We start from the raw sequence: 17,018 nt of genomic DNA, 5'->3' as shown, positions 1-17,018 counted from the left end.
TAGAGTATGACCTCCAGAAGCCTGCTGAGGGGCTGGGGAATGGAGTATCTAATGCACATTCTTGTTTGATGTATTTCTATTATTTTCCTACACAATTTCCACAGGGCAGTTATTGCTGCAGTAGTTCCTAAAAGACTGGCTACATCTAACAGCCAATGCCAAATTAAAGGTTTGTTGCACAAGGATTTCCAAATAGTAATTTTAAACACACTTATATCAAATGATCCCATACTGAAGTGATTTTAAACTTTTCCACTGCCCTTTCTGTATCCAAAAGACTGTGTTAATCATGGATGGGTTCTGCCTCACAGCTTCTTTGAGAGGTTCATCAGTATTCCTCTTTCCATTTTACAGATGGGAGGACTGGGCAGAGAGACGTTAAGTGACTGCCCAAAGCAAAAGCTGGAATCAGAGACTATGCTTGGGCCCTCCACTCTCGCCCTTAACCAACTGAGACATCCTGGCTCTGTTACCCCGGCTTCTTGCATACACCAGGCCTGCCAACCACTTTAACAGCCAGCGACAGACGAGTCATTATGAGCTGCTATGTAGGGAAAAGAAAATATAAGCCAGATTCTCATTCTATATAACTCTAGGGGAACTTTAAATCGCCAGATGTCAATCTGGAACCTCTCCTGAGTGCTCCAGCTCTCAGGCACAGATGGGGAAAATTGGGCTTTAAGGATACTTTCTGGGCAGACTCGGAGTCCAGAACTCAGGAATGGGACCTGGTGCTCCAAGGAAGGCTTGCAAGTGGCCCTTTGAAATATGTCATTTAACCTTCCCAGACTCCAAATCTCATCCTTAGAGGAGGCTTATTTTTCTCATTTGTCTATGAATCAGAGTGTTGTGTTAGAGAATAGGCTTTGTTATTGGAAGACTTGGATTTGTATCTCGTCCTCACCTCTCATTAACTGTGTGACATTGGGCAAGTTATTCTACCTTCCTGGGCTTCAGTGTTCTCGTGTTTGAAAATTTAAACATTCCAGAAGCCATTTTCACAGTGATACAGTGAGGGTTAGATACGACTAAATAACTAAAACGTTGCTGATACATAATAGACACTCAATGAATGTCCTATTTTTCTCATTTCTTGTTGATATTCATGAATAAAATAATATCTTGGAAATACTTGGTAAAGAGAAAAAATGCTGATATATTAATCCTATTTTAATAAGCATTCACTCTGGGTCAAAAATATATCAACAAGTTATCTCATATAGAAGCAAGGTAATTGAGATAAATTAACTGGAAAAAATAGAATACTAAAAAGGGGTTAGTTAATTGTCCTCAAATAAATGAACTGTTTTCATTCAATAAATTATGGCTTCCTATTAGTTTTCACCTCTGCTGAAAGCCACAGTAAAATGTGTTCAGAATGAAGTAATGTACAAAGAAAAACCTCCTGATGATAACAGTTAAAATCTAGGATATTTTTCTAGGAGAGAATGCACAGAAGTTTATGGAAAAGCAGATATAACCCCAATTCAAGCCAACAAAATCAGTGAAAACCTACAATTATACTAACATCCTAAGATAATAGATGACAAATATGGGAAGTTGCTAGATTAATTTAAAAAACTATTAATAAGAAGAAAGGGTTTACAGAGCTAGCCTAATATGGAGGAAAGAGTACAGCTATTTTTATCCTGAATTTGTAACTATCCTTTTCACCTAGGTAAGTTAAATATTTGGTCCAAGTCTCCTCGTATATAATGGGATCTATTGAATTAACTTAGTTCTAGTATAATTTTAGGTAGCTGGTTTCTTTCTGATTAAAATGTGTCTAGATTTATAAAATAAAGGGCATTTAATACTCTTTAGAATCAGACATACTGTGTAAGATGAGGTATGTCTAATATAAATTTCCATCCATCTATTAATAAAATGATCAAAACCACTCTCCAGTCTAGAGGCAGGATGATGAACTCAAGGTCACAGTGCACAGCACAGTGCCTCTCTGTCTGCCCACAGATGATCAATACAATTTTTTTGGAATAAAAGAATGCACAACCTAATCCCAGACATGAGCTCCACAATTTGTTCCAGCATTAATTTGACAAACCTACTATGTGCCAGGCAGTATATTTATTTGCAGTGGTATTTGGATATGACATGAGTACCAAATTTAATTTTTAAAAGTAATTTACCACCATTTGATTCAGAATTTTCCCCAATATTCTCGAAGGCAAATGAAATTAGTTGATGTGTATTATATGGTAAAAGCTGCAAAGGACAATGTGCTGACCTTGGTCTGCTAGTTTGTCTCTTCATTGGCAGATGCTCTCAGGGAGGAGAGTTGAGATAAACTGGAGGATTAGTAAAATTCTGAGGGTAAAAGAATCTTTTCTCAGCCTTTAGGGAACAGAGTAATGAAGCATGGCAAAGCAAGTCACATTACCTATATTAACTTAGAAAGGAAAATGAGTTCTCTGTTACATGTAGACCTTATTAATGAATAATCACTACATTGTTCATAACTCTGCCTATGCTGGAGAAGGTAAAGTGGACCAGGATGAGCAGAAAAGATGTCAGCAAGTAAATTTTCATGGGGCTTTGACATGCAGACTGATTTTCAAATGCTTTGACTCAGAGGACTCAGAAAGCAAAGGCAAGGAACAAGTAGGTGTATAGAGTGTCATTTTGGTGGGTGAATGAGTCATACCATAGGTTTGTTTCCTGCAAATGGTATTGTCACAGCGTCTGCTTAAGTTATTTGATCCAAGCTTTAAAAAGAAACATTGCAAGTCTTCCTTTCAGAAAGGAGACCCCAAGGAGTTTAAAAGGAATTATGGTTTCTTTTCATCAACACTGCTACAAGCCTTGCTGCCACCAGCACTAATTACTGTAGCTCACAAACCCTGTACTCTTTCTTCAATTTAAGGCTTCAAGAATACTCAAAGCTAAACAGTGGAAATCCAACACGGATGTGGGCTTTTTGCTCTCATTTTAAAATGCATTATATGAGAGGGAGAATCCTTATCTGAAACTACAGGTTTGAGCACACCGTAGGTCTTAAATTAGACCTCTCTTTGAAGCTTAGTAACAGAACAGTAGATGGGAACACAGATACAGCTGAAACTTATATTCTGGTGGTGCAACTGCAGTGCCTTGTCTATAAAGAGGCTAGAAAAAGATGAGCATAAACTGAAAGACTAATACTAAACAGCTGTGCTTATTTGGGGACAAAATATGCATTGTTGAGAATGTTTTCTTGAGATTTATTCCTAGGAATTATGTACATATGGAAGTCAGTTTGGCTCTCCTTTGGAGGAAAATATTTCCCCCCCATGAGAGAAACAAGCTTTTTTAATCACAATGCTGTTGAAGGTAGAATTGTAGGAAATCCTAAACAAAGGAACAGCCCATCTGAAATCTGCAATATCATTTAGACTTTTCTTTCTTCTCGTAGAGCATATCCCTCTGTTCACATGATTCTGTCGTACTTACCACACTATATATTAGTCATCTTTTTGTTGGTCTTCTCCACTTCTTACTCATTATTGCTTATATCTTATAGAACAAATATATATTATCTATTACAAAGCCTGATGTAGAAAAAGAGTCTCTCATATATACACGCGTGTATAATTTGTTCCTTTACCTTTTTAAAATTCATTTAATTAAATATCTCGAAATATTATACAGAGTTTAGAATTCAAAGGGACTAAATCACTCATAACCTCAGTGCCCTAGCCAGCAAATGTTATTTTAGGAAATGAATATTATTTGGAAAAAAACACAAATCTAAAATTAAAAATCATTTTACATCTCTAGGTAGAAAACATAAAATCATACTCAGAGTGTTCTTAAAAATATATTTCCTATATTTAAATTTCCTTAAAAGCCATAACACTTCATCAAGATGTCTTAAGTGGGTGAAGATGATCTCATTTAGCAGATGAGGAGAAAGAAAAAGAGCTTTACACAACTATTTCAATGACAAAGAATGGATTAGATTTAAAGTGATACTTCCAGTTCAGGCTGAAATGGTGTCGACATACTTTCACTGCATGGGCAGGGAATGGGTTTGGAATAGTTTTTTGTATCAAAAGGTTGGACTGAAAATTGCCTTGAAAATATCTTCTAAATTGTGAGACTGATAAAAAATTATTTGAGGAACGTGTCTGTTTTTATATTAGACATCAATTTTCCAAGGTGAATAACAAGAACAAGATCTAAGCAACCCCTTGACTGTTGGGACTTGGGATTTATACCTGTATTATTTTCCTGTGTTGACAGATAAGATCACAAGGCTCTGCTTTCTGGAGGCAATAGAGAACACTTCATGGGCAATATAAGTAAATATAATTTGATTTTTAATTTTTCATATTTAGAACTGATATAAAGATAGTGACTATTATAAAGACAGTAGCAACTTAGGTATCTTAAAACAATATTTTTTTGCTCTTACACTCCTAAATGAAAACAAGATATAATCTCTAAAATAAATGTTTAATGTTCCATTTTCCCATAGCATTGTGGTTACTGTAAACAAAACAGTTTAACAGATATGATTTCTATCCTCCTGGAGTTTGGTAAAGACAGTTGGTTTAAAATTAAAATGACCCTTCTACTTCACATATCAGATGGTTAAACCTCATGCTGCCTGTCAGTGTTAGGAATAGATTTGGTGATCTCAAACCAACACAGCATTGTTAACACAAAAGGGGGGTCAGAAAAATTCTTTTTCCTTCATTAAAGTATTTGATAAAAATTGTTTCTTCACATTTCCCATGACAAATTTATTCAAGTGAAAAAACTAGCTCTTTTTGGGTAGGTTTGAGGGAATGGGAAAGTAGGTCAATAACTGATCAGAGTAATAAGGCCATTTTTTTTAGCCAAATCTTTGTTATGTCAATACCCATACCATGAGGAAAGTACTCCATAGTCAAATGAGAAATGCTGCCTATTGAAAGCAATTATTCAAACCAAATATGTTCAAACTGTTTTTGAGGATTAAACTGACTGTCTAACTCCTCTTTAGGCTTCCCAGCCCCTAGGTGCCACTCCATGTGTCTTTACATGATTCTAGTTAATCCCAGGCAATGTGCCTTGCGTTAAATAGTGCACAGAATAGAGCTGGTGAGTGGACCTGCTGCCCTAGCACAATGCTTGGCCTTTCAGAAGGACCTAGAACCATCAGCTTCAAGGTAGAGCATTAGAAGTTCTATAGGTATTAGCCATGGTTGACAAAATGCACGTGTTAAATATTTAGTTAATGCTGGCCTCTGGTATTGGATTTCTAGCAAATCCAAGGTAAGAGGTAGGATGGTAAGAGAAATGGATTTCTTTGACAGTCTTTAGCCTTTAAGAAATTTCATAAGCATCCAAACTGTTGCCAGAGGTAACATGTTTCCCAGTCTTACCATAGTGACAGCAAATCCAGGCCTTTGGATTAGAGCACTATTTTAGGAATTTCTTGTAGTTCAATGCATATTTCTTGTAACAAGTTAATTCCAAACCACCCATTATGATATAACTGATTACTCAACCATAGCATGTGCCAGGCACTCTGCTAGTCATTGAGAAAAAAAACAAGATGAATAATAACAGTGGTTAGAATTGCAATGGAGGGTAATTGGTGCTATATAAACAAGGAATATCTAAGGAAGAGTAGGGTGGGAAAGTTGCTGAAGGAATTTTAAAAAAACAACAGAAAATGTGATACTTAAGTGGAGACAAAGCTAGACAAAATTTAGGAGGGCATTCCAAGCAAGGGAAGACTGCATAAAAAGAAGTGTGGGTGTGGTGGCTCACACCTGCAATTACAGCACTTTGGGAAGCTGAGGTAAGTAGGATTGCTGGAGCTCAGGAATTTGAGACCAGCCTGAGCAACATATCGAGACCTTGTCTCTGCTTAAAATTAAAAAAAAACAAATCAGTCAGGCATGACCGTGTGCACCGGTAGTCTCAGCTACTTGAGAGGCTGAGGTGGGAGGATTGCTTGAGCCTAGGAGATAGAGGCTGCAGTGTGCCATGATCATGCCACTGCACTCCAGCCTGACAGAGTGAGACCCTGTCTCAAAAATAAGTAAGAATAATAATTTTATAAAGACAGAAGCAAAACGTCTAGTGGGTCCTCAGAAATGAAACACGAAGCAGTTTGTTCCAGGGAGGATGGTTACAACGATGTCAGAGGGTTAGTCACGTAAGGCCCTGAGTAGACTGGTGAGATAAAAGATCTTGCCTGGGTGATAAAGCATGGAAGGGCCTAACTGGCCTGCCAAGGGGCTTGATTCCAACCCATCTGTGATGGAATACTATGGAGGCCACGGAGTATCTGGATCAGACTGACACTTCAAAACAGTAACCCTCTTTGCAGTATGAACGGTGGATTGAAGGGAGAAAAGGGTAGACTTAGGGATGCCAGCTAGACGAATATTATACTAAAACAAGCTGCAGGTGATCAAGGAAATGTAGGACAATGATGGAAATGTCAAAGAAACATTTTAGAGGTGGAATTGATGAGACTTAGTTACAAACTGAAAGTAGTTGATGAGGTAAAGGAGGAATCTAGGACAAAGTCCATGTTACTGGCTTGAGAACAGGTGACAGAAAGTAGGTTTGGTCATGAATTCCATTTAAATTAATTGAACTTGAGGTATCATTGAAACATCCAGTTGGAGATGTCTATTAGGGCATATTATATAATATATGGGTCTGGAGCTCAAGGAGGAGGTCCATTTTTGAAATGGATAATTGTGAGTCATCAGCATATAATCTAAATTAAAGAGTCTTTAGGAGATTAAATATGATGCGGCCAGACGAGACATTTTAATGGAGAGAAGAGGAAGAAAGTGCAGAAGACGAGACACTGCCCCATTAGGAGGATGATCCAGGACATTTCAGAGGTTGCAGGGGTGGTTCTTACTCATTCTTACAACTGAAGCATAGACACATATCACTGTTCTGAGTTTGGGCAAAAGCCTGAGGCAAAAGGAAAGAATAAAAGGTCATTCTCCTCTCCTAACAATTGCTCTGGAGTTCCTTAACTTGGTCACGATTATCAATAAATAGAGGAACTTGTTATCATGACATGTCCTGGAAATGTTCCCCTGAGATGGATGTTTCTAGTCTGCAAAGTGAACAATGAAGATTATGGGTAAGATGAGAGGGGAGTGAAGGACTCTCTCCTTCTACATGAATGGGTCATCTTGTTCTGTTTAGACTAATGTTGTAATTAGGCACTCTCTGGGCTAAACCTCAACCTCAAGGCCTGCCTTTATTATTCTAACACTATGCCTTTAAATCCCACTGGGTTTTTAGTCTATTCAAGGGTATCTATTTATATATACATGAGATATCATACTTAAAGAACTTTAATTACTTGGGTGTTACAGTGTCATAAGTACTGGATTTAAACTCAGAACATCTGACTTTGATTTTCTGCTCTGTCACAGATTAGATTTGAGATTAAGTCATTCTCCTTCTCTTGGCCTCTATGCCCAAGTTTATAACATATGACAGGGTTAGACAAGATAACCTCTAAGATTTCTCCTCTAAACTTTCTAGAAGGGGTTGATAGTCAGATACAAGTAAATATGTATTCATTTTCTATCTCAGTTATTCAGTTATTTACTTGATGAACATGTATTAAACACAAATTAGGTGCCCTGGACACAGATAAATAACAAGCTCAGAAACTAGTGAAAATTAGATATACATTTTTCCTTAGGTGAAAACATATTTTCTCAAAAACGAATTCTTCAAGCTGTGGGTCCTTTTTGTTTTTTATGAGTCAGGCTTGGCATATGGGTTTGGAGGTCACTGCAGAGGAACAAAAGCATTTATTGTCCAAAGTGATATCCTGAGAAAGTAATCTTGAAACTACAGATGCTGAGGGACACAAATAACCACACTTTAGGGGCTTTTAGCAGAGCAGTACCAATAATTAATGGTTAGAGACGTTCTTGTAAGACAGTGATCTAAAACAGCAAAACTCAAAATTTGAAGGTAGATGTAGGAGATAGGTAATCAAAGGTATGAGAGAAGGATAAACGTGTGGTTCTGGGGTCTTCCTGAGGATATGGAGCTCTGCCTAGGTATCTATGTCCCATGTGCATGAATCTGAGTAGAGACTAACTCAGATGTTCGTATTTCTGGAGCATCCCTACTCTTTCTTTTCCACCTGCCCCATCCAATAGAATATAAGTTATCCTTCTATGAGTTATGAAGCAACTTTCCTACTTACTGAGGAAAAGTAAGATACTGGGGAGATGAGCAAGTGCTGATAAGAGAGATAAAGATCAGCTTTGCACCCCAGAATGATCTGACTAGGAAGCTAAACTTGCTGTCTAATGGCATTCTCTCTCTTTTCTCATGTTTGTTTCTTCCTGTTCAAGATCTATTTTTCTTCTGTTGGTAACAGTAGTCTATTTTTCTTTTAGAGAACTACTCCACCATCATCTGATGTGGTTCTGATGGCTGTGTGTTTCTCACCTTTATCCTCAGCCTGTGGGTAAGTCCAAGACTCATGGAAAACCAATTAGACTATCTTTTCTTGGCATTTAGAAATATTGAAGAAAAATAATATATGCCTGGGAAATGATTGGTGCAAAGTCACTCCCTAGTGTAATGCCCCTTCATTTGGGTATTTGGGGCAACCTTGGCTCTCACCTTCCCACAGCCTACTTAGTCCTTTCTTCAATTCACTTTTCTTCTCAATATTCCTGCAATAAGTTCCTTATCTCTCTATGCTGTACATTCTAAGTTCATTATGTTCATATTAAGTAGCTTAAGTCTCTTCCAGATGTCACTCGATCCAAGGAGCTCTTCTTGTTCAGAGAAAGGTTAGGAAATGCATTTTGAAGTACACTTGGGAGACAAAGGGCAGGGCCCTGGGTCCCCGTTTGGCTAGGTATAAGAAAAAAACAAGGCAATTCAGACTATTTGAAGGTCTCTTTTAATTGAAAGTTTATTTGTGGCATCTCTGTTCTAAAGAAATGGGTCGTGAAAGCAGAAATATCCCTTGATAACATAGGGGCTTCTTTAGAGGTTGTGACATGTCCCTGTTCATGAGTCCAACTGCTACTGCAGGAAGATGGATTTCATTTACCCCAGCCTCTGTCTCTTTTCTGGTAGATAATGTAGAACTTTCAGGAGTTTCCTTCAGTTTCTGGGGCCTTGGTTCTTGAACAAAGAGATTCCATTATCTTCTACTCTTTCTTCAGCCTTGTCTACAAGTCATTTGTTACATTACAGCATTTCCTGAAATTTAGCAAATTCTTGAAAAGAAAGATTTAATCTTCTCAGGAGAAGCTGGGGAAGATTTATAGACGCCTATTCTTAACATGTCAAAATGTGGCTTGGCTGCTAAATTTACTGGGACCGCCTACACAGCTGAGGATTTCTGTGACTCTGCTGGAAATAATGGCTTTAGGAGGTAACCAAACAGCATTAGAGAAAAACATTTGAGAGAAAACAGATTTTTATGTTGCAGAAGTATTTCTTGTTTTATAAAAGAGCATTACATTTTTAAGAGCTCATTAAGTTGTTTTCCTTTATGTTCGACCCCAAATTAGAGTTTGGATTTCTTAATTTTCTCTTCTAAAATCATCTGCAAGGTATTGGTAACTTGAGTTTCCAAGTCTTCAAATGCCATACAAAATGAAAGCATTCATTCTTAGGTATTATTATGGAATGAATTGAATTCTGTTAGGTAGCCTTTTATAATACTTATTTTTTTTCTGTGCTTAATCATTACAGGTAATTTAAAATAAATACTTTTGCAAGTGAACCAATAGAAATATTTCACTGTCATTGAGCAGAAAGCTAAAAACCTAATTACGGTATGTATTGAACAATTTTTGTGTTAGTTTCTTCACTCTTTCCATATCTTTGTTCACTTTATTTAACATCCACCATTTCTCCCCTCACATAGTCATACACTGGCATTTTTTTCTTCATTTCATTGAAGAAAATGGTACTCTGTTACACAAATCTGCTCCCTATTTCTTTTGAAACTGTATTCAGTCAGTCCCCATAGAAAGAATAGGTAATGAAATTCTATCTCTCAAGTGTATGTAGACATATCAATCACTTTAAGTGGAAACAATCATTCCTCTGCCATTTGGAGCCAACATCTTTGAACAAAGCAGCAGCACCATTGCTTTCTGTTGCTAAAAATAGTTTTTCCATAAAATGCTAAGGTTTACCTTCCAACCACATGCCACAGAGGTCAAGAAAAGCAGATTTCCTGATAACATTTGATTTGAGCAAAGGGAGTGATAAAAGGTGCGTTCTGTAATCTGGATTCAAAGCCGACTGAAGACGTGGAGTCCAGTGAAGATAATCGAGCAGACCTGTGCTGTCACCCTGCTACCATTCCATGATCTCTGCCCTGGGTTGGTCAGGAAGTACAAAGACTTATAATTCTTTTCCATGTTGTTGATAGTCAATACTCCCAACTGTAACATCTCCTATACAGTTCAGCATCTTTTCTCCCTCCTAAATAAGCAAAAAAGATTTTGGATTTGTGATGCCACCTTTTCCTCAAGAATCATTATACATGTTTGGCTTTTGTTTTGATTTCAGTGCTTTAGGAAGCTGGCACCAGGAGATACAGAAAATAAGGCACTTGACCTCCTTTATTGCAACTGCCCCCATCCTGCATGCCTCCCCTACCTGCCATAAACTTAAAAATCCACGCATATTTAAAATGCTTCTGGCTAAAAGCATGTTGCTGATGGATTAGAGAAATACCATGTTAGCACAATGCATTCTAGTTACAATGAGGCGCTGCTGTCTCTACCCAGGGCATTGCTGCTGTGAAGCCAAACAGCTCTCACTTCCAATCCCCAGATACAGAGCAGTATCAATGCAGAAATATTAAAGAGAAAATTAATAATTTATTTCAAAAATTCATTTGCAGCTGCACTTCAGTGAATTAATTACTTTTTGTCTTTCTCCTCTTATTCATCCCTCTCTCTTGCTAATGATCAAGTTGGAAGTAGGAAGAGGAAGTAAGTATGGTTGGAAGAGGTGGGAGTCTGGTGCTGCCAGAGCAGAAAGCACAAAGAAGAACGTGCTTTTAGGTGGGTGCCCTAAGGGACATGATAAGTGAAAAAGGGTAAGTTAAACTTAATCCTATTTCTTTACACCAAAAGCAATAGAAAACCACGTTACTATGTTATAAGTTCTACTTAGTATTTTAGAGGAGAGAAAAATTAAAATCCAGCAAGCAAAATCTCAAGTTATTAAAAAGATTAATCTGTTGTTTATCACTATATCATCTATGCAATTCACTTCCCTGTATGCTCATTAAAATAGACCAGACCACACAGACAAAGCAATTGTATAATTTTGCTTAAGTGTCACGCGGATCTCGTGTACTGACTTCCAGAAGGGTTGGGGTGGACACAGTAATTTTTGCATAACACTTGCTTATCACAACTTGCCAGATGACTCTATGGTGACATTATGGCGAGGTTCAAATCCATAGCCATTTAAATCATTTTCTGAGCTAGAATAGAAAAATCAGTCCGAGAAATTTCATCTACCATATCCCAGACTGAGGCAAAGCAGATGCTTTCTTCCATATTTAAAACACTCACAAAACAGGAAGATAGTTTCCATCATGCCAGTTCAAGCTACCATTTTAAAGCAAGCAAAAAGTTGTGCTTTTTAATATACCTTATTCTAAGTAGCTGGTTTAATGGGAGAAATAACCTTTGTACTAATGAGATTTTGAAAAAAACAAATGAATGCAAAAGCAAACACTGAATTTTCTCTAATACTCTTGTTGCTCTGGCACAGGATCCATAGCCATTTGGGTACCAAATGATCCCCTCAGGGATAAACAATTTCCATGGGTGCAATTGGATGTTCTGGTATGTGTATCAGCAGAAAGGGGGAATAAAGTTAAGGAAGAAGACGGAGAGAAATCAGTGTTTAATTTTATCCAAAAGATAAGAGACAGAGGAAGAAAAAGAAGTACAGAGAGGAAGGGTATCAAGAACCAACGCTGATGGTGTCAGAGGCAGATACTCCTCTGTTCTGTTCAGTGAAACTAGCACGAGAGCCCATTGACTCTTCTGTAAGAATTTGTATAGTTTGCACCATGACACCATGCCTCAGACTGTCTTAATGACTCATTGTCCCTCTTTTGACACAACCTAACATGATCAGGAGCTCATCAGCTAACTCAAAATTTGTTTTCTGAAGGTTGAAATGAGACACCATCTAAAGGTGTACTTGCTATAGTCTCACCTCTGAGTAAGGAAACAAATGCTTTGTGACTTTGTGTCTTTCAGTACTATACGATTTGGGATACTATAGCTCAATGTACCATTATAGCTCTTTCCATGGATTTCTAAAATATGCCTAATGAGTAACCAACTTAATCAATCCCAAGTATCTTGGTGGAAAAGATTTCCCCTCCCAATATCAAAAACCCTTCAGATAAGATGAGTGCATAATAAGGCCAATGTTTATTTATGTAGCTGTTGTAACTTAAAAGAGATCTGAAGGAAACATTTATTCAGTATCATCAAGCCACTAATAACTTCCATGCACTCAATATACTGGTCCACTGGCTATGAATGCATTCTTACTTTTACAGCTTCCCTAGAAATTCTTTATCTGAAAATTTGCCAAAAAGCAACTCATCATATCATACAGTAAGAAACTAAAAATCTATATCTAAGACATATTGTTGCTGTTCCGAACAAACCTGGAATATAATTTGATAATTCAATGAAAATTTGTTTGTTTCATATTGTGTATGTTAAAAGAAGTAGCATTAACTGGAATCATCAATCAAAAAATTTCCCCAACATCTCCCGGCAAGTGATTGCAACAGCAGCTGGAAATTTGGTAGACATCTTTCCTTCCTAATTCCTTCAGCAAGAACATTTAGAACGCTGTAATGATTGGCTCTAAGGAATCTTGTGTTTATGAAAAACTATCCTGCTTCTGCCTTATGCATTCAAATTTGTCTCCAACCAGACTCTTTGTACGCCCTGAAAGCTCCCAGAGGCTTTTGACTACGTAGTACTGCCCCCATGTGGGCCAAGGGTGTCAATCGTACAAGGAGCACCTGCATTGCATTTTTGACATTAGCAGAGGGAGGTAAAAACTATGATTTTTTTGGTAGTTTTTATCCTATACATTGATTTGAATTTTCAAGGGAAATAAACTTTTCCAGTCTCAGAGTTAGTCATAAAAAGTAGCTGGGTTAAGATGCCTGGAAATAAAGAACAGAGGAGAAGGGATAGGAAAATCTAGGCCAATGTTCTCTCTCACCTGGGATTCTTGTTTTTCTCCGCCCAGAAGGTCAAATCTCAGATGAATTAGTATGCAGATCACATACACAGCAACTACAGTTCCAGACTAGGGAATGTGCTAATTGGCTCACCCGCCCGAAGTACCGGGGTACCAGTCGTCTGACACATAGCCTCTGAGGGAAGCAGGACTTAATGCAGGACACAATGTTCTCACCACTCTGCACTGTCCCCTATCCCTGCTTCTAGCAAGCAGCCTGCCCATACGCAGCGATGGCTGGAGCACTTTCATAATTATTCCTGCTTCGTAGACTAATGTGTACACTTGGGATTTTAAAATGCTATCTAATTCAGAAGAAATTAAAATTAAAGCCAGTGTCCCTCCAGGCTCCTTTCCCCATACATTTCTCCTGTAGTGTTCCAAACAGTGCTCTAAATAGCATCATGCATAAAAAGGTAGGTTAGAAACTCAGCATTGGTGGTGCTAACACCCTTTAAATCTGTCATAGCATTGAGAATATGGTTAAAGCTAGTCCCTTACCAGACAGTACAATACAAGAAACAACTCTTTTGCTAGTCCTCAAAGAAGTTAAATAATTAAAACCCCTTTTCTAATTCCTTTATGATTAGAGAAAATACCTTATAAATAAATGAGTAAATAAATAGCATCTCAAATATGAAGATTACTTGGTTACTTGTTTGTAACTCCTTTCACTATTGGCCTCATCATTCCGACTCATGAACTGTTTTGCTCTCTTCTGGGATTGTTTCCTAAAGAGGTGGGATGCTTCAGAGAAGAAACATAGAATTTCCTAAGTGTTAGCACCCGTCTTGTTCCAGGAAGCAATGATATGCTTAGAGCTCTCTTTGAACAGGGAGCTGTCTGAATCATATGGTATCCATGTTGCTGATGCAATAGGATCAGGAAAAACGACAGACGTCAGTTGTTGATTAAGTCTGATAAGTTATCCAGGCTAATGAGGTGGAGGCTTTTCATGCTTCCCCTGCCTAATGTCTCTCATTAAATGTACACTTATCAAATATTCAGATAATTGTGGTAGTCATAATAGTGGTAATAATAGCCACATGATGACAATGGTGAAAAAAGAAAGCATCCTTGAATGGAAGAGGTTTCATTTTGCTGAAGCAAATCAAAAGAGGTTGTAGTACTGCTGTGAGCTGTGTGCAGAGTACATGAGACTATCTAGATGTTCCTTTGCTTTATCATGTTTTTAATAAACTAAAGGTAATTAGCTAGATTTCCTGGGATTACTTGGACACACAAAAGTACAACAAATTTTTAGGCAACACAAATACTTCTCCTGATTTGAGTTTGCATTTTGACCTGAAACTAGCAAAGCAAAGCTAATTCTCAACATTGCAATTTACATTCTACTTCAGTTTCTTATTTATGTTAGTTCAATTTTAGATCAAATGCCCTTGTGGAGCCACCTTATATTAAAAAGACTATTCAGCCTCAACTGAATTAGACTATTTTTTGTTTGCTTGGTTAGTTGGTTGGTGGGTTTTGCTTTGTTTTTTACAGGTTTGCAGCTGAAAATTTTTTCTTGCTTGTATTTTTCAACTTTTATGTTTGTCAGAGCCTCTAAGTCTGGGTCAGGATGAGATGTGAAGATGTCAGAAAATTCAAGGAACCTTCTATTTTGTAGACTCAAAAGGATTTGATAATAATATGAATTGTCAGTTTTGCTCATCACTCAGTTCTAAAAATCTATACTCAAAACCTTTCATGATTGTCTTATCTCTCAGTAGCATCAAACATAATAAAATCAAAATAAACTTCTGATGAAAATCAGGTTTCAAAATTTTACCGGAAGTTTCTTTTCTGTTTGATTCTTTTTGATCAGCACCAGATATACCAGAAACAAACAAGTTTCTCCAAAATCTCATTTTGTTTTAGCAATACTCCTAGCAAGAAAAAAAAGACAAATATGGAAATGATGCTGTTCAGGTTTTTCTTCCGTCACCTCTATTAATAAGTTCATAAAAACAATACTAATATTAATATTGGCCTTATTAATTTTCCAAATTAAAAATAACATAGTTAATACAATAGACTCAGCTTTTGAATTTGTGGTGATCTTTCTCTGGTATTAGGAAATTTTGCATCCCTGACAGTTCAGTAGCACTACTTTCTCTTTTGTCTTAAGTCTAATGTAAGTCTAACGGGCTCATTTAGGCTTGTAATGAACAGTTTAGGATTTTTACTCTCGGGTTCCCAATCTTGGTAGGTGACAGTAGTTTGTTTGCATTTGCCTTATGTATTTGATGCTACACAGTGGTGAAATGCAATCCTTTGCTGTCTATACAATTATTATGATGCCTTTGCAACATGATGTGCTCACTGACACAAGTTTACCTTCCTTTGCCCCAGGCTTGCAACCTGGTGGCATTTGAATGTACCTGTTCCAAAGAAAGTATTGGTCTTATGACAGCTTTGTGATGTGAAATAAGCTGAAAGTAGGCTCAACTGACCCGACTATAACAACATACCTCAGTCTAGAGACTCTTCTAGCTACTGATGATTGCTTTTCTCATATTTGGAAAAGGCTATGACATGGCCAAGAGAAAGAGAGAGAAATGTCTTTGACCAAGTCTCTGAACTATAGAACTTGTCAGAGACTTTTTTTCTTTTGTCCTGAAAAGGAAAGCAGAATATCAGAAATATATTTTTGATACTTAATGAAGTCCCAGCTAATGTTGTCGATGAAACAGCAACAGTAGCATTTCCAAAATTTCCATTTTGGAAAAGATTATGGGTAGCAATTTGATTGGGAGAGATAATTAAAGAATTGCAATCATATGGTTTTTACTTAGAGTGTATGATTGTATACCTATTCAGGAATAATAATGGATAGCCTGAAGGGGATTATGGACAATGGCAAAAATCTTCCATCCCTACTTCTTGGCACCCCTCTGCATATTCACTGCTAGTTTGATGGACCAATTTGGAAGTTTACTGTTTGTTAACTGTTTCTATACTTTATGACATATGATATGTACAGTAACATAAAACTAGATAGCAATAAGGAATATCCATTTGAATTAACCTACCTAATGAAAACAAACCAAACAAAATATTTATTGTATGCCAGTGGCTTCCGTTCCTGTTTCTTCATGAGATCCAAATTAGTGCTCTTAAGTCTAATTCCCAAAGCAGCTTCCATTGTCTGGGCCCATATGCCAGAATGAACTGCCATTTACATTGGACCAAGAAAGCAGTAAGCATGTTGGGCAAATTTGACACAAATATGCCAGCTACTGGTGATATAGGAGCAGAAATAGTGCATAAGCTTTCTTTGAAACAAAGAATAAACTAAAAACCAATCACTGAGTACATCAATTTCTCATCCCTGCTGAGGTGCCACAAGGCCCTAAGATTCTTCCTTACAAAGCCACCCACCAGAGAGAAAAAAAGAAAAGAAGAAAAATAACAATTCTAATGTTGAGAAAAAGAAGTCAAGAGCAGATTCTAATACTTTCCTTATGTTCTCTCTGGAGCTCTGTGGAGAATATTCTGTGCTGGTAATTGCTCCTAATCAACTGGATGGAAGAGAAAGCAAAAATAAGAACAACCCATGCCTATATATTTAGTATACGCTTAATTCTTCTCTAACATAGATGACATCTAGGAGAATCCTAGAAAAGGTTTTACCAGATATTTCTTTTCACCTATCACACAGTTCTAATCGTTCTTTTCTTGGAGTGCTTTTAATACTTTCCCTGAAAATACATAGCAGCATAATACTCTGTTATTATGGTATAATTGGTCTA

At 37.2% G+C, this 17,018-nt stretch overlaps 2 long non-coding RNA genes across 2 annotated transcripts in view; one reads left to right on the top strand and one right to left on the bottom strand.

The window, feature by feature from the left end:
- Positions 1–17,018, bottom strand: part of LOC117975783 (uncharacterized) — a 265,988-nt gene that overhangs the window by 36,917 nt on the left and 212,053 nt on the right. The window lies entirely within an intron of this gene.
- Positions 1–17,018, top strand: part of LOC134728883 (uncharacterized) — a 319,755-nt gene that overhangs the window by 299,259 nt on the left and 3,478 nt on the right. Inside the window, exons 4-6 of the long non-coding RNA XR_010109741.1 lie at positions 8,391–8,461; positions 9,709–9,791; positions 10,946–11,071. This is a non-coding gene — a long non-coding RNA (uncharacterized LOC134728883). The remainder of the gene's footprint in view (positions 1–8,390; positions 8,462–9,708; positions 9,792–10,945; positions 11,072–17,018) is intronic.

This window comes from Pan paniscus, chromosome 15 (genome assembly GCF_029289425.2).
Source record: "Pan paniscus chromosome 15, NHGRI_mPanPan1-v2.0_pri, whole genome shotgun sequence".
NCBI lineage: Eukaryota > Metazoa > Chordata > Mammalia > Primates > Hominidae > Pan > Pan paniscus.
Note: the sequence above shows the minus strand (reverse complement) of the source record. Positions and strands in the feature narration are given on the sequence as shown.